The sequence below is a fragment of the Balearica regulorum genome, chromosome 6 (genome assembly GCF_011004875.1).
Source record: "Balearica regulorum gibbericeps isolate bBalReg1 chromosome 6, bBalReg1.pri, whole genome shotgun sequence".
Lineage (NCBI taxonomy): Eukaryota > Metazoa > Chordata > Aves > Gruiformes > Gruidae > Balearica > Balearica regulorum.
Genome location: NC_046189.1, coordinates 15118957 through 15136893, shown reverse-complemented (window position 1 = coordinate 15136893; position 17937 = coordinate 15118957). Strand labels below are relative to the sequence as shown.

Here is a 17937-nt window from a genome sequence, read left to right as displayed (position 1 = left end):
AAAGCTAACCCTTGGATAGTGTGTGATAGGGCAACTGGCACAGGAAGGTTCTTTTGAAACTATGTTTCATGTGTCTATCTTTGTGAATTTACCATAGATGCCCAGTTTCAGTCAGAATGAATCACTTTTGCCAATGGTCTGGTGCTTAGACTGCAATGGCTTCTGCTAGATGTCTGTAAAGACTGCAAAGTGTTGTGGCTGAACCAACAGGTTCATCAAACGTATATGGCAAATGAGACTTTTAAAGGGGGTGATTCCTTTTTTTATTTATTTATATTTTAAGTAATGCCTGGCATTTTTGTCACAACCTTAGCTGACAAAGCATTTTCTGGTCACGTTGCCTCAAGACAGCACAGAAGATTAATGTTTGGAATATGCTAAGCTCTTGAAAAAATGTAAAGATAATATCAGAAAAGTAATTCAACATGTCCCTGAAGCTCTTAACCACAAGCGATGACATTCTAATCTTTGGGAAAAGGCAGGACAAGTGCTGTCAGCCTTTCAGAGCAGTGTGAGTGTGTCGCAGTGCAGAGGGTGCAGAACCAGGGCTGAATTTGGAAAAGGATCACTGTGCTTGCATGGAGTTCTCCAAAAAGCAGAAAATCCATCAGTGCACCAAAGAAAGTTCTTCTTTTGGCGAAGCCTGTGGGTGTCAGCTGGGTGTGGGATGTGTTCCGAGCTGTTCCTCAGAAGTTTCAGTGTGACCTTGGGGCACATGCATCCTGTTCCCACATCTGTAGAAATGGGCATGTGAGCAATCTTTTTTACTCTTGGATTGCTTCATTTGTTGGCTTGAGGGAGATTGGAAGTGTGCCCCACAGACAGAAGCAGAGAGAGGCACTAAATTTGTATAAATGCTAATTGTGCTGGGCTTGTGCTCAGGTGCTCTACTCTCATTTGTATGCAAACACACAGGAAAACAACATGTACAAATGTGGTTCATCTGGCAAGGTGGGAGCGTGGGCACAGTTCAGTCACAACCCTTACTGCAGCTGGTTACCACCTCGCGCAGTGGGCCTTGGCTCGCTCTCTGCTGCAGTACGCTGTACGGCCACGAACAGAGGGATCGCACAGACAGCACAGAGGTCAATACCACACAGCTTTCTGAGGCAGTCTGCTTTTCCTTCTTTTAAAGTGGAGCGTGCTATGGAGGGGAAACAGAGTTGTAACAATTAGCTTCAAAGTCAAGAGGCCTCAAAAAATAAAGCTGCTGATTTTTGTTACAGCAGAGCAGTTTCTGATGTCCTTGCTAAAGCTGATGAGAACTTGGCTAGAGCAAAGCCTGTAGGAAGACTGGGCCCAGGGCTTGTGCTGTTCAGAGGTGAGGCAGGAGAGCTAAGCAAGGCCCGGAGAGCAGAGGTGGGAGGGTCCTTGCCCACAGGAGTGGTGTCCTTCATAGATGCAGCCCTCCTGGGAACTGCTAGTTCTACACAGAGTTGGTGGGAAGGAGGTGACAGGTTTTGCTTTGGTTTTGATGAACAGAGCCTTGTTTACATTGCAGTGAAAGAGACGTGACTCTCACTGACTTTTACTCTAGGACCAAAGCTGAAGAATGGTGAGAAGGGCCGTGTTGCACAGGTTGATTCCAACTATTGGCAGAGAGGAGGCAGATGCAAGTGCACTGCTGCTGGTGGTGCTCTGTTATACTGTTCCACAGCAAAGACTTTAGCTGTCATCTAGGCATGCATAAATAGATTGCTTTATTTATAAATCTCCACTTACTGTAGTAACTCATTATTTTGTCTGGCTTTCTTGAAATGATGAGTCTCTTGAAACAAATGCACAAGTTAAAAACAAGAAAATAAGTAAGCCAGAAAGCCCCCAGCCAAGAAGAGAATGCTACAATTCTGAAGTTGAGCAAGATGATCCTGAGGAATGGAAAATGTCCTAAAATTCAAATTTAAAAAATGAAATATGTTCTTTTGCATTCTGAGCCTTTACAGCGAGTAAAAACACATGACTTAAGAAGTCTCTGGCCCTAATACTTGCAGGTCTTGCTTGCTTGTTTCTTTAACAAAACCTGAAATGTTTGTGTGTAAGTTGACTCCATCTGCTGGGCTTTACACATGGTATTAAGTATCATGTGATTCAGTTTTGCCCCTTCACAGTTTTATCTTAAGTTGAGCTTGCCAGCCAACAAGGGAGAAGTTTACATTAGCTGTGAGGTTAGGACCATAAAACTGTGACTAACTCAAGGAAAGAAAGTAACCTGACAATATTTCAAATATTCCCACTGGATCAGGAATACTATATACCATCAATCGCAAAAGCATACTTCATTTTCAAAGCTATCCCTGTGGTTTCATAAGCTTTTGCCTCTACCAGAAATGCAAGAAGTAATAAAAGAAGACATGGTTCTAAATGCTATAATGGATCCAAAGGGAGCACAGATGGGGCAGATGATTACAGCACTGAACTCCCTGCTATGGAAATGGACATATCTGAATAGAAATTTCCCTTCAAAACTTAACAATGAGGTTACAACTCCTGAGACTGCATAGTGCTGACCAGTACTACTTCCTGGCACAGTTTTCTTTAGTAACTTCAATAAAAATATCAAACTGTTAGTAGTCCCTTTCTTTCAGAGACTCTGTAGGCTTCAGGCCCCAAATTGTTCACAACCTATGTATGTCAGGACAACTTTGTGGTTAAGCCCTTCTTCCCAAGGATCGCTTGAGAACAGAGCATCCTATGAGGAAAAGTGCTAAGAAATCTGTTAAAGCTTGTAGTGTGTCAGTCATTAATCTGGAAATTCTTTATAAAAAGAGACTAGCCTGATTTAAAATCTTCAAGTGGGTGGTTTTAAATTATTCAAAATATTATATTACAAATCCAGCTGAGTCAATTCAAATTTCTACAAAAAATTCAAAGGACCATAAATTATCTGACTGGCACTACATGATTACCTCAAAAATCTTAATGACTAAAAAACCATGTTTCCCTGTAAAATTGTCAGATAAATTAGAAAAACCTAAACCACTTCCATAGCATGTTTCAATTGTTGCAGCAGACATTAAAAACCCGAAAAAATATTATGGAGAAATTCTTTCTCTTTCACGTTTTGCAGCGCCCAAAATATAAAATGTCTCTTTTTGTGCTTTTTATGTATTGCTTCTAAATCTCTAATCATTACATTCTGACTGTTTGTGTGCTTAATCACTGCTCATCAACACGCTTTTTCTGTGCGGTGCTGCTAAAAATGTTTGTTTGCAGTTGCCCTTGTGCTCTGAACTGTGCTGTTTCCCATGCATAACTTCCTATGCAGGGAGGCAGAGCATTAATACCCAGTTCAGGTAATTCGGAGAACACACTGACATATTGGCATAATTAAATAATGTCATCAGTCTCTGAAGTGTACTCCCTATGGTGATGCACCGCATGAGAAACCTCCTAATACGACACCTATGGGTTTCTTACACAAAACTGACTTTACTGTAATGTATTCCATTAGGAGAGCTGAAGTTTAATGGAGAAATCATTATGTTATTTTATTGGTATTTCATGGGTAACATGGTATGAAGCTTCTGCTCACTGGATCCTGTTACATTTTTTTTCCCAGCTCAATTAAAGAGCTGTCTCCTCTATGTCTTTGCCACATAGGTGCTACACCACCAGGGTCCAGCCTCTTCAGTGTAATGAGTTTGGGTGTTCTCTGACTACAATGCAGGTTTAGTATGGCAGAAGTTCTTCCAAGCTCTCTTCTAGAGCCTCTACAGTTTTTAACAGCCATTTTGAAGCATGGGCATCTGAAGCATGACACAGCGTTCAAGTAACGGTGTCCTCAAATATTAAATTGTGCCTGTCTCTGATATGTCCATCCCATAGCTGTAACTCTGTTTCTCCCATCGCACCATTCTCACTACAGCCATCAGGCAACATGAGATCCCAATCCTGAGGAGAATGGCTGGGAAAGGAGGAAAGGAGTGTCTGCAGTGTCACAGCTGCTCCAACATCAGGTAATGGGCAGTAGGTACCACACTGGTCGTGACAGCAGGGCCAGGCTTCAGCTCTAATACCCATTGCAGAGTTGAACACATTTGCAGTGCTGCTGTCTCACAAAATCAAGGGAAAACCAGAGGAGAAAGCTGGGACAAAGGACCGTTGCCCCATGGTGCCATACAGGGCTTGGCTTAGCAGCTTCTCTGGGCTCTCGTTCCTTGCCAAGTTTTTTTGCTGCTTTCTGACCTCCATGTCTCCTGCCCTTCCTTTTCCTGCTATGTTATACACGAGCTTTTGGCTTCCTACCTTGTATCACCTCTTGCAGACAGGCTTGCTTTGTTTTACCCATTCCTCGCTCCAACTCCTTGCCTCTCCTGTACTATTTATTTATCCATTTAACGCTGTTCTCATGATTATGGTATTTGGGCACCAAGCAACTTGAATAAACTGTCTACTGCATTGGCTCAAACTGCTCTCATTTATGTCAGTTGCCTGGTAACAGCTGTTGTAACTGAAGTTGCAAAATTTTCAGTGAAAAAAGAATCCTGTGCTCCCAAACAGCCTGAACTTGAATAAAATTGCAAACTGAGCTGGAATTTTCCATGCTTTGGGCTCTCCCAAGCTGATCTCTCACTGTCAGCTTGGAAAAGTTCAAACAAAACCAAGTCAGCCTCCTTAAAGTCCTGTGGGGGGAAGTGCAGCAAGCCCCACTTGTGTCTCTGCTGCCTTAACTCCCATCCTTGCTGCACTCACACAAATGCAAATTATTACCTGAGCCCCGCAGCTGGCTGGAGGCTGCCGCAGAAGCTCGCTCTTGGCTGGAGGGTGCTGCTGACTCTCAAAATGGCAACAGAGGGTTTGCCTCTGTTTATCTGTGCCAGTGGTTTCCACCCTGCAGGATTCAGTTTTGAAGCTAAAAGATGTTTCTAATTACAAGCATTGCAGAGACAGCCTGGGAGCTGGGAGGCTGCGCGATTTTAGCCTTGCTGAGGAGGGGATGCAGAGGGTGTTGGCAGTCAGGCACGTACCCCACTTGCTACTTGGGATGAAATCTTTGTGGCTGTGTGCTGTGGATCTGGACGGTGCAGATGGCACTGCCTCAAGCCTGGCCTGCTTGTGGCCCACCACTCGTCTCACGCTTTGCCTTCATGGACTGGGAAATTGAACTGGGGGGGCAGAGTGGTAAGAAGCTAATTTGACTGCTGGAAGAAGCAGCTTTTATTCAAAACCCAGGGTGCAGAGGCTCTTTGAGTAGCAGCAGGGCATTGCAAAGACAGCGGCAGCTCTGGGGTGCACCCTTCTCTGCCAGCTCCTACCAGCCCCTGCCCACCAGCAGTGCTGGGATGCCTTCCCCTGGAGCTACCACAAAACACCATTAAAACTTCTCCCCCAATGACTCCTAGATTCTACAGTACCTTGTAAAAGCCCTAATCCTCCTGCTAAGCAGGGAGATGTTCAGCCCCTTGCCAAAAGCACCCAGACCTTGCTGGAACCCTTTCATGTGACCATCAAATTATCTTCAGGGCCAAACTTGTAACTGCTGCAGGAAACTGTGGAAACAGATGAAAAATTAACTGTTAACCTTGTAATGAAAAATCCATACTACAGAAATCACAGAGAAAGAGCGAAAAATTTCATGGGCCACTTACAGTAAAATTAAGAAATTTTATGCTTTGTTACATTAATTGAAAAGCATCTAAAACCACCAATGACATTATTTCATAGTATTAATAATGATTATTCAGTGTTCAAAGTTATTTAATGATGAATCCAAATACAAACAAAATTAGTATGACCAGATCATAATCTATTTTTAAAAATGCGAATGAGCTGTTGAAACAGCAAGCAAAAGAAATCAGCATGTGTGTATTTGTTTGTTTGCTTTTTTCCTTATGGAATTAGTGGGTGTATTTCATTCCCAAAGCCTAGCAGAGGGCAAAAAGAGCATTTTGCCATCCATTTAATACGAGTTCTGGAGGGGTGAGAAGCTGTTCTTAATGCCAACATGAAAACTTCCCCTCTGTGTTTGTAAATATGTGCACAGATAACAGCAAAGGATAGTGTGTGTAGGCTTTAACTGCTGAGTTTTTCAGGGTAATGTTCTCTCTCATCAGAGAGAGAAATCACTGAGATTTTTCAAGCCTCAAGGAAAACCAAATTTAGCTACTTTGGGGAAGTGGCAGATATGCACTGGTGCTTCCCAAAGTTTGGACAGGGTAGCTGGCTTTGAGATTTCTGAAAACCAGGCTCCTCCCATGTGAGATTGAAGAAGAGAAACTAAGAAGCATCATGTTGATGGGTAACACTAAACAACATTTGCTTAAATTGCTGTGTACCTTAATTACTGCTTAAATATACTAAATCACATGTAAGATTTTATTTTTGATCCTTAATGATCTTTGCAATGTGTGTAAAAGTGTTGGGGCAAAATAATTACAGCTGAAAAATATTATTTATTATTAAACAGTGTGTCTTATTTTAAATATCAGTGTTATGGCCTCTGACATTAGCTTTGCATTGACTAGAACCATAAGGGTTGCTTTTTCCATTTTTTAAACAGATCCAGCACTCAGTAAATACTTAACGTTTTCTAAACAGATACAATCTTCATTTATTTCCTGAAAATCCCTTTGGCTTTGCATGTAGTTAACGAGAACATTACTTGCACTTTACCCCCAAGTTTCAGATTCCCCTTTCTCATCTTGATTAAATGATAGCAAAGGTAAACTTTAGTTTGCTTCAAATGTAACATTTAATAAAATAGATGGTAGGTTTGCTTTGTTCTGATTTCTTTTTTTTCCCCCTCTCTTCCCAAGTGTCTGGTTTTGGTGCCTTGCCTCCTCTGTGGTGTGACAGCGCTTGAGCTGGCTGCCTTAAGCCTTGCAGAAGGTGACTTAGGGCAGGTTTGTCCCCAGCAGACACGTGGTGAGTCAGGAGCGTGGGAACCTCGGCAAAGGAAGTTGTGGAAGAGTCCATGACAAACCTGGTTCCCATTTGAAGCCAGTGACTTCAGTAGGAAATTATTTTCTTCCCTAGTGAAGAATAGATCAGTTTGTTTCTGAAACAAGGGGGAAAGCTGTTGGTAGAAGTATTTATGTCTTGGATCTATTTATTTACAGCTGTGGGGTTATGTAGCTGGTCTATTAGGTACTTGCTAGTCCTATGGGAGCAATAACTCAAGAAAGCCCTGAATTGCAGCTACAGATAGATGTCAGGCTATGGACTGGTGCCCAATAGTCAGAAAAGTGAACTGTTTACTTATGTCCTAAAAAGTCCTCAGGTACCTACCAGACATGGCTGAGGTTTCTCCTCTTTTGCCCACCCCTGTGCTTAAGTGCTTTGCTGAAGCCAGCCATGCTTACTAATCAGGAGAAATATAGTCCTGCTGCACAGCCATCTGATTAGCGAAGGGTTAATTTCTTCTATCCAGCTCAGAACCTTCAAAATAGTATTCTTCCCTGCATGGCCAGGACTCTGCGTTGCAGGTGTATATCAAGCCCTGGGCACTGCATGCCCATCAAGCATGGCATAACCACTGGAGATGGGACATTACGCAGCATCCCTGTGCTACTCACATCTTCCATAAAACACGTGGCTGGTGAGGGATGATGTGGCTGGCTTGGGTGGCCTCTTCAGCGTAGCCTGTACTAGCTGCCAGCTCATGCTGAATGGCCTGGGAGAGGGAGAGGTGGGGTTAGGGTGGATGTAATGAAGGAGAGGATGAGTGTAAACTGTTGAGCAGATCAGAGAATTTGTCTTGTCTGCTAGCTCTGTGTTCGCACAGGGACAATCAGAGCTGGGTCCCCAGCAGGCACTAGTGGCAGGGACAAGCCGCAGCAGTAAGTGGCAGGCAGGGGAAACTCGGGGCACAGCGCCAGGCACTCGGAGAGCAGCTGGAAAATCTTTTCCTGTTTGCCATACAGCCAAGCTTAGGCGGCCTGAGCTTGTTGCTGTAGCTGGTGGAAAACTGAGAAATCCCTTAGGAGGAAGGGTGTGATAATATGACAAGGGTTTTACACAAAGGCTGCAAGGTGTGACCAGAAGGCATATATTAATGACAGGGAAGTTGAATTCTCATCTGTTCCACCTGTGAATCCCCACTGAAGTCAGTATGGGAAGGCCTAAATGACAGGAATATCTGAAAACCACTTGCAGTTTAATTATTGTCAAAAAGAAGAATTTGAGTGGCTGAGGAGTTATGCAGTCTGAATATATATCACCAGAGTAAAATCCCATTAGAAGTAGATGAAACTACAAGAAGGCGATAGCTGGACAACAGAATAAAACCCTACTCAAAGACTGATGTAATGTATTTTTCCACTGCAGGGCAGGAGTGAAACTTCAAGCTATTGTTAAAGAGAGAAAGAAACTCTGGCCCTCAGGGCTGCAGTAGGAAAGATAGTTAAAAAAAGATCATTAAAGAAAAATCCCTCTTGAAGACTTTGATGTCTATTGATGCAAGCTGCTATTTGTTCTCCTACTGAAGACAGATCTGAAAGACTCTGCAATTACTAATAAATCACTTGCTATACTGAGCAATTACCAACAATGCAATCATAAAACAGTGCAATAACTAAATAATTATACACTTGTTGGGAGAATACGTTATTGGGCACCTTGGAAAGAAAGGGGAAGGAGAACACAAAAGACAGGATATTGGATACCACAAATAGCAACAAAATACACTTTCCAGCCAGAATGCTGAGTAGTTGTGCATGCTTAGGGCCAAATTCCAGCCCTAGAGGAAACCAGGGGAAAATTTTAATAGGAAGGTTAATCTGTTATTCAAAACACTGAATATGATGGCTGGAAAAGGCCTCTTCTGCCTACTGGCCATGTTCCATCCAAAACCAGCCCTGAGAGCACCAACTATCTCAGTAGTACTTGTTCTATTACTCATCCTAATGATAATGGGCTGCCACCTGAACTGGGGCCCAGCCAAGGGTGAGGAGCTCAGAGGAGAGTACTGCACTGCAGTCAGAAAGGCATGTCCGTGCGGGTTACCACAGCCCAGCTGGAGCCAGAGGAAGCAGATTCCCACACTTCAGAGGCACCTGAAATCCCTGTTGATGTGCGGAGGCCACCCTTTCCTCACCTGGTAGTGAGGGATTGGGAGTGCTGGGGCTGTAGGAGTTCTGCACTGGGGTAAAACAAAAAGGGAGGGTAAAACAAAAAGAGAGAAAAATGGTGAATGGGAAGCTGAGGTTTCATCAGCAGAAGCTGATTATGATGGTAGAGAGTGGGAACATTGCTGCTGTTTAGATTTCCCCCTCAATGAATTTGGGATTATTCCAGAAACATCTGGAGAAAACATCTGCATGAATGAATTGCTTCTTGGAAGAAAAGGTGTGTATCAGTTACCACAAGTCAGACTGATACACTGTTGGCTTGACTCACTGGTGTTCAGCCGCTGCCTTAGGTGTGAAAGCTGGAATACTGTGGAAAAGAATGAAGATTTTGAAATACTGTTGGGAAATAGTGTGAAGTGCTGTAGAAGCAGAACTGTATACACAAAAGAAAAATATTTGTTGTTGAAGAGATCAAGAAATCATAGCTGGAGGATTTTGGATATGTACAAGGATTAGAAACCATCTGGAAAAAGGATCATGTGAGGGAGCATCCGTGGTAAAATATTAAAGGAAAGGCGGGGTGCTTAGCATGCCTGACCCAGATAGCTTTGTAGCACCGTCTACATAAGCAGAGTACAATTTATGGAGCAGTGTAGAGACTGATACTCCTGCAGAGCACAATGCCATTCCTGGAACATCAAGTAATCCTTTTAAATAGTGATGGCAAAGTACGAGGGGAAGGCAAATAGGAGTAGACTGGGACTCCTAGGTGAGCCCAGACTCCAGTAGCCAAGGGTTTATGCTCCCTTCCTCCTCCTGAACAAAGGAGAGGAGGAGGGCTCTGCTCTAATCCTCCTTCTGGCATCCATTTTAAGTAAATCCTTTGTGGTCAAGGGAGGGGAACAGCCACTTATACACCCTCCTCCTCCAGCTGCTGAAGGTAATGCAGCTGGCAGCAGGCACAGCGTCCTTTCCACTGAGTCCTCTCTCTTCCCTGCCGTGTTGCTAGAGAGATTGATTTGTGATCTCAGGGACCAATATTTCCTCTCTTTGAGTTCCCCCCAGGCTGCTCTGACCTGGGAGTCCACATCTTTTCCACGTTTAGAGCAAATCCTTCAGCTTAGGAGAATGAATGGGTAAAAACTTTTAGCATCTGTAGCTCATACTACCTGACAGTATAAAATAGCCTCGAAGGAAGAAAGGGAGAAAACAAAAGAAATTAAACAGAAAACTGAGAATTGGTGAAAATCTTTTTAAAAAACTGCACCTTTGGCTGTGATGTGAACAGTCTTTTCATGGATTTTGTGCTAAATAGACATTTTAAATTCACATATATTAATTAAAATTATATATACTGGCCAGGTTACAGCAAATATAGAAGTTGCTGTTAGCAACAACTGTTGCCATTGTTAGCACAAACAACGACTGCAAACAGAACAACTAATGAAACCCAAAGTAAAAGAAATCAGTGCTGAAAGCTAGAAGTAAACAGAATGTGGAAATGACATACTATTCAATAGAAACCAGTGGTGGCCCTTGAAAATTTGCTTTTTTCTCTCAGATAATCAAAGGCCATATTGTGCCTTTAGGTACAGCTTTGAGCAAGGGGAGATGAATAAATTGCATTGCTACAGGAGTAGCCTTAGGGTGGGAAGAACAGAGAGTCAGCATAACATCCCAGTTGTTCAGCTCAGTAAGCAAACGTAGGGCTCTGCTGTGCAGCAGCTGCAGGCCATCTTCAGGAGCTGGCACTGCTCTCCTGAGCAAGGGTGACAGTGTCCAGCCTCATGGTCAGGAAGGCAAATCACCACTGCAAAGCTGTCACATGGCATGAGAGCATCCCATGGACACAGGCTCTAACATATATATTTAACACACAGTACTCTGTTTCAGAACTAATTAGACAGACTCCAGGATCTTAACCTGAATCTCCTCGGTCAGTGGTGTAGTAACAGGGCAGGACCTTTGTTTTCCAGTCTAGCTCAAGAGGAGAATTTGTCATGTATAACTGCTAAAGATTTTTGTCCACAAATCCCCCTGAGGAAAAAGTTAAGCCTATTCTTTTTTTTTCAGAGTAGCCTGTGCGCTTCTGCATAACCTCAATTTACCATATACCCTGTTTGTACATTGAGCTACCTGGAGATGAGCAAGATCATGATGGAGGGGTGGCTCAGACCAAATCCCAGGCAACAATACACAGCCGACATTATCACAGAGTTAATAAAGTAGTTTATCCTTACTATGGAGAACTGGGGAGAGCCCAGGGCTTGGCAGGCTCTCTACCATCTCACTGCCGAATAATGTTCGCTAACGCAAAACATCTCTTCCACAAAGTGCTGTTGCAGAGCAGAAGGGCACCTTGTTCCCTCCCTGGATGTCCAGGGGAAACATCCTGCCATCCTGGCACAGAGGTGGATCCTGGCCAAGGTTCACCACAGATGGAACAAGAATGAAAAACTGATGAAGTGATAAATGGGACCTTAGTAATGGTCATGGACCACAAAATCACCCTTCATAAAAAATGAGCTTGAGATTGGAGTGAAGCAAACTTTAGCAGTCAAAGTGAAAACACTGTGTAAGATTTTTTCAGATATGTGAACAGAAATAAAAAAAGAAATCTGGGATTATATCCACCTATGCTTTTAAGTTAGCTTCAAAAGACTTTTCTTTCTCTCCCTTTCTGTAAGTCCCAGCGATTGTATCACTAAGGTTTTTACATAACTTTGTGGCTGAGGACCATTTTAAAGAAATCTTTAAGCATGTAACTTCTATACATAAATCTCCCCTGAGGCTCTATTTAGATTTTCCTTCCCCTCTGGATTTCTCTGAACATACCTGCTGTTTTTGAGGGACTAATTTCTGCACCTGCCAAACTTTTAAGAATGTTAATATCCTTTGGACCTATTTAGACGGAGCCATCTCCTGCCCACACTGTAAACAGAGCATGTTATCAACAGCTCTTATGCTTAATTAACTGTAAACAAATCATTATCTGACTGTGAGCAAAACATTCCTTTCCACACTGCAGGCTGGGGTTTGGCCCTCAGTGTTGAGCTCTTGTGCACTCAGCCTTTTCTTTTACAGGTATGCATTTTTTGACAGCTATACATGATGCCAGTAGAACTTGGTAGGATGCATAGGATGTTTACTGCATAGGTTGTTATTGCCTAGGTTGTTACAGCCCGGGTGGCTGCCCCAGCTGACCAGGGGCTCCCTTACCTTTCCTGGGAAAGCAGCAGGGAGAAGGGACTCTTTTGCTTCTGAAGGGCGAAGGAGAGATGTGATTCCACCTAGACTAACAGAAACTGGATTTCTGCCATCTGGTTCCACACTTTTATTTTGATATTACAGGAGGTATAGTACTGGCTATTCCAGCACAGTCTTCTTTCAGATCCTTATAGAATATAGATATTAAAAAAATTTCTTTGTTGAGCTAAATCAATATAGTTATATGAGCAGAAGGAAGATCTGAGGTGAACTAAGGGTGGCATCATGAATGGAAACTGAGAATCATCTGACTTTGCAAGTCTATCTTACAATTCCTTTATTTATTATTTCAACTTTAAATTAGCTTCAAAATAAACTTTTGCAAGAATGTAATTTTATATAGATTGTAAACAGATTTTTTTTTATATTGTATTTTTTAAAATTCTGCTGCAGTTCCCAAGAATGTTTGTTAGTTTGCTTTCCCTTTATTCACCAACATTGTACCACTGAGACTTGGCAGTGAAAGTGGTTTTATTGATTTTCATTATCCAAGCTGGGAGAAATGCAAAATATAAACAGCAGGAATTATGACCTTTTTTGCCTTTAGTAATTGAAGGGTTTACTGGTAACAACATTCAGTAAGTAGCAAACAAATACATTTTACTGTGTTAACAGAAAAAAAAAGTTTGAAAAATCACAAATCAGATCTCCAGGGATTATGAGATTGATTTAAATTATGAAGTTTTTTCTTTTCTTTTCATCTGGTTCAACTTTATGCCCAAATCCATTCCAGTCTGAAGCCCAGGAACAAAACATACCTGTAATAATAACCTTTCAATGCTCTTTTCGGGCTTTTGGAATGTACCTGAACTCAGATTGACTGTATTCTTTTTACATGGTTTATTAACGGTAGAAAAGAGGCTGAGCCAATAGCGCTCTAAGAGCATCTTCTTTGGCAGCCCTGGCTACTGATGTCAAATAGTTAAATGCCTAACGGGTGATAATGTAGGAAAGAGGCACTGCTCAAAGCCAAAAATTAAAGGTCAAAACTTGTGTTGTCTTGTTAGCAGCAAAACTAGGAAAAATTCCTTTGTGTTTTTAGGCAAGTTGCTTAATCAGTCTATGTCTGCTGGCACAGTACTTGTGAATCTTCGGTGACATTTGCTAACTGTTTTGGGATCTTTAACTAAAGCCTCATAGATATAAAAGCAAAGTACTGATTATCCTTACTGCAATTTCCAGTTATAACAGCGAACCTGTAAGAGCCGTTCAACTTCTTAGAAAAATACAAATTCAAAAGTCTTAAATTCTAGTCATCTGGTGGATGCTGTGCTCATGCAATACCACTGTGGGAAAGGCCAGGAGAGAGGGCAGGGATGCCAGTGGGGCTGCACTACTGGTACAGTATCTGTACAGCAGGAGACTCCCAGCAGTGCCAATGGAATGGGACCACCTTGCTGTCCCTGCGAAATAACGCAGATGAGATGGAACCCTATGCTTTTACACGGAGAGCTGACCTAGCATAAGTGATGATGATGGTGTAAAGTGAGCTTTTACCTGGTCAGCACCTTGTCTTGTGGCTGTAGAGTTTCCGATTTGGTGCTCAGGAGCTTGGGAACTGAGCGGATGGTCCTGGGTGGAGAGGAGCCAGAGGGGACGCCAGACGAGTCAGTTGCAGTACAAAATGACATGAGAAATGCAGTAGACGATTAGCTAAGGCAGTCATTTGGGCAAATGACTTATTGCGGTTGATCGAAGTGGAGGTCTTGTCCATTCCCCTTGCTGCTCCCAGCCATGTGGCCTTGCTCTCGCTCTCCAGCCTGCTCTGGGATGTGTCAGACCCTTTCCTGAATGTTCTTAGCTTGTCAACAAAGCAGAAAACAATCCTTTCCTTTTTTTCCTGTGTTAGTTTTCTACCGGACTGATAAGCTGAAATGGCTCATGGAGATATCCAAGAAGCATCAGGTGGAGAAGTGCAATGGGAGGGGAGGAAGACAACAGTAGTATCCTTCAGTGACAATGAGCTGTTAAATCTGCTCATCCCCTCTCATGAAACTGATACATGAATGTTATGAATATTATCTCATGGATATGTATATGTATTTATGTCTGAAACTCTTATAACTAGGCTGCCTGCCAAGCACTGTAAGATGGTATAAACCAAAAGAAAAAGGCTGTCATCTTGCTGTGCCATGCCCTCCCTTGGGCCAGCACAGGCTTTAAACCCCATTATGGAACTGAGTTCTGATTTCTCCTGATTTTCTGGTTTCTGCAGAACTGATCTGGCTGAAAGCTAATCTGGCAAAAAAATTAATTTCCACAGCATCTCATTGCACAGACCTACAACTGTGCGTGCTGGCACACGAAAGGGAATGGATGGGAACAAACAGCTGGGGCAGGGAGGGAGCAGAAGTCCTCCTCTCGGGGGCAAAGCCAGTTTACACTGCTTACAGGATCAGCTGGATGATGATCTCCTTAGAATGAAATATGGTTTAGATTTCTGTAAAAGAACTAAGCAGGCAGCCCTTCTTCAATGCACAACCGTATAGTAAAAACAAGACCTCATTGTTAGTCAGTTTTAAAAGGTGTTGTATTTTACTCTCAGTAAGTTTAAAGTGAGCATAAGGATGCTATTGCTGACCTGGTTTTTATAAGTGGTGTGTGCCCAACAAGAAGATGTGTACGTGACTCTGCAGCTGCGTTAGGGTTTGGAAGCCTTCAGCTCTCAAATGTTCACAGGGTATTTTTTTTCAGCTCTCTCTCACTCTATTGCAACTCAGCTGTAGTGTCTTAAGAAGTGTTTTACAGGAATTCCAGTTCAACATTCTTGGTCCTCCCATAGTTGGCTTCTCAGCTGTGTCAGTATGACAGCTTTTCTTGCTGCACTGTTAGCTGCCTTGAAGGAACTTACTTTTGCAAAAAAAAGTGCTGCATTCTTCTTGCTCCCTGCCCCAGGAAGAAAAATATCACGACCAGCTCTCTGGTAAAGCAAAGGGTTTCTTTTCAGAAAGCTGTGCAGACAGAAGTCCCAGAGATACTTACAGGTAAAACCTTGATATGTAGGTGTTAATTATTACCAGCTGGCTTCAAAGACTTTCAGACTGTTTCAGTGTAAACAAACATCTAGTGCACCCAGAACACAATAATGTCTTATTTGCAATACCATGTATAACTTTCAAACAAACGCTGTCAGACAGTAAACACACTGGTGATTCCTCTGCAACCTTTCCTCCCTCCCCTTTGTTGATGTGTGATAATTAAATACAATTTCAGTTTCTGTAAGATACTTAGTACGCACTTCTAAAGAAAACATTTTCTTTTCTTCCTTTCTGAAATAACTTATAGGTCCTTATAGTGTAACCATAGACACTTTAAAACCTGCTGCTTATGCTTCAGGTATGGAGTTGGGGCAAAAATTGCTTTAATTTTTTCCAGACGTACCAATTGGTCTAACACCATCTCTGTCAAAAAGATCCATCCAACTCCAGTTACAGTGCATATCACCTGCGCTTTTCAGAACTCGAGGAAAAAAAAAATCATACCATGTTTTTTCCTGAATGTGTCAGACTTTGCTCATAAACAGAGATACAGGGGGAAAGGGAAAGAGAAACAGAGGGAGAGAGTGAGAAGCCTTTATGTTCACAGTCAATTATTAACCTAAACCCCCCTGTACTCTGTAACCAAAGCCATATAAGCACAGGGACTCAGGCTTCCCACCAGCACGTCAGCAGCTGAGATAGTGGCGTGCCTTGAACTCCTCCTGCCTCCCACTCCCACTGACTCAGCTCAGGCCACTGCGTGGGTCTGCTCCCCCTTATCATTTCTCAAGAGCAAAGAAAGGCGTGAGGAGCTGTTGCCTCCCTGCCCTGGGTACCCCTGTGGCTCCCTCCTTACAAACTCAGCTTATGGAATCACTAGGAGTTATACCAAGTCTTCCCTTTTTCCCCTCCTTGATTATTTTTCATGTGAATCATTTCCATAGCCTAGCTGACCTGCTGGTCACTCCAGCAGTTGGGAGGAATAATTATTTAGTGATGAATGCTTTACAGTGGTGCTGACCCGGGAGAAACTGTTTGGCCCTGCTTCATGGTTGGGAGCCAGGGTTGGCTTGGGGCTGAGCTGGCAAGGACACAGCGGTGTGTCGGGTATGGCCACATGAGCTGACTCCAGGGAACCTTTCAGCTGCCCCTAGCACATCCAGCACTGCCTGCCCGCCCTGGGGGTGTTTCTGGCCTGCAAGCTGTGCTACCTTACCCACGGTGTTTCCGGAAGAAACAGAATATTCCTGTTCCTTTGCATTGCTTCTTTGCTCTGGAAGGAAAAAAAAAAAAAGTAATTTTTTTCTGGTTCAAAGCATATGGGATGCACATTTGTGCACTTACACATGCAAACACACGTATGTACCCAGGGAACTCAGTTCTATATATGGTTTAATAGATTATTTCCCTGTGATTTGCTCTGAAATGCTGTGGGCTGGTGGCAGACACATCCAGATTTGAAAAGGCATGGAGGAATTGTTTACCACTGCAGCAGTCCCACACTCTGCCTGTGCCTGCTCTTAAGGAACCAGCATAAACTTTCTGCTTGCTGGAGTTTATGTGGCTCTATCCCCATCTCATCCCAAAACTTCACTATTCACTTTAGCCTCCAGCTTAGGCTGTTTTGGCCCACTTCCACTGCAACTTCTCTGGTACTATCATTTGGTTATGTTATGCAGCACATGGTGTGGACTGCCTTTTTGAATGCAAATCTGAGTTGCTGTGACATTATTTTTACTGCAGCAATAGTCCCCTTGTACTGTATGATGTCATGCTGTGGTTTAGAGGTATTTTTATATTGCCTTTTCTTTGCTTTGTGGTGATTTTCAGTTGCACACATCTGTGTGTAGATTCATCTGTTATGACTGTAATGGATTGGGCTGTCTCATGTATTTGCACAATGTTGTACATGATCTGGTGGTAGGTAAGATGCAGGGGGGCACTGCTCGATACCATGTGGTACAGAAAAATGTGCTTTGCAGTCGTGGGTGTTTGGGGAGTGGTGCAGAGCCTGACATCCCATCGTGCAGGTTGTGTGGCTTTGCCACACCATGTCTTGAAGAGTATGGGCTCTTGCTGCATTGGGCTGATGTGTTTCTGTGTGTGTTGCTGTATGCTGCAGAGTAGGTATGGTGTTGGGAGTGCCTGCAAGTTGCTGTGTGGTGTGGCAAGGTGTGTGCGAGCTCTTGTGTTGTAGGTCAGGGGCGGGCGGCACACACCTGTGCATGCGTGTGGGTTTCACTGCTTGGCAGGGCAAGGCCGGTGGTCTTTGCCCTGGTCATTGCACCACAGTACAGGTTACTGTGCGTTACTTCTCTATAGCTCTATTTTGCGTGTCAAAGGGCCTGCTCTGTGTGCAAGTGCCCTGTGCTATGTGTGGTACAGATCAATGCTGTGCAGGAGCACCGCCGTGCTGGCAGGGAGGGCTGTTAGGGCACGCCAGAGTGTCAGTCTCTCGCAGAGCCAAGCGTTACAGCACGATGCCCCTGTAATGGGCTGTTACAAGTCAGCATTTCACGCCGGTCACTGCCCGCAAGGACCGGACAGAGTGCTGCTGGCTGGGTGCGGCTGCGTGGGTGCAGCCTCTGTGCCCCGCTCTGCCCAGCGCGGGGGGTGCGGTGGGCACCTGTCCACAGGCCGCACAGGGAGAGTGCTTTGCCCGGTGTGGGCTACGCGGGGCAGCG

At 43.6% G+C, this 17937-nt stretch overlaps 1 long non-coding RNA gene across 1 annotated transcript; it reads right to left on the bottom strand.

The window, feature by feature from the left end:
• Nucleotides 1-294: 294 nt before the first annotated feature.
• Nucleotides 295-13848, bottom strand: LOC142602337 (uncharacterized). The gene is made up of 3 exons (XR_012836058.1): nucleotides 13773-13848; nucleotides 5422-5489; nucleotides 295-1144 (listed from the first exon to the last, which is right to left on the bottom strand). It is a non-coding gene; the product is annotated as an uncharacterized LOC142602337 (long non-coding RNA).
• Nucleotides 13849-17937: the final 4089 nt, after the last annotated feature.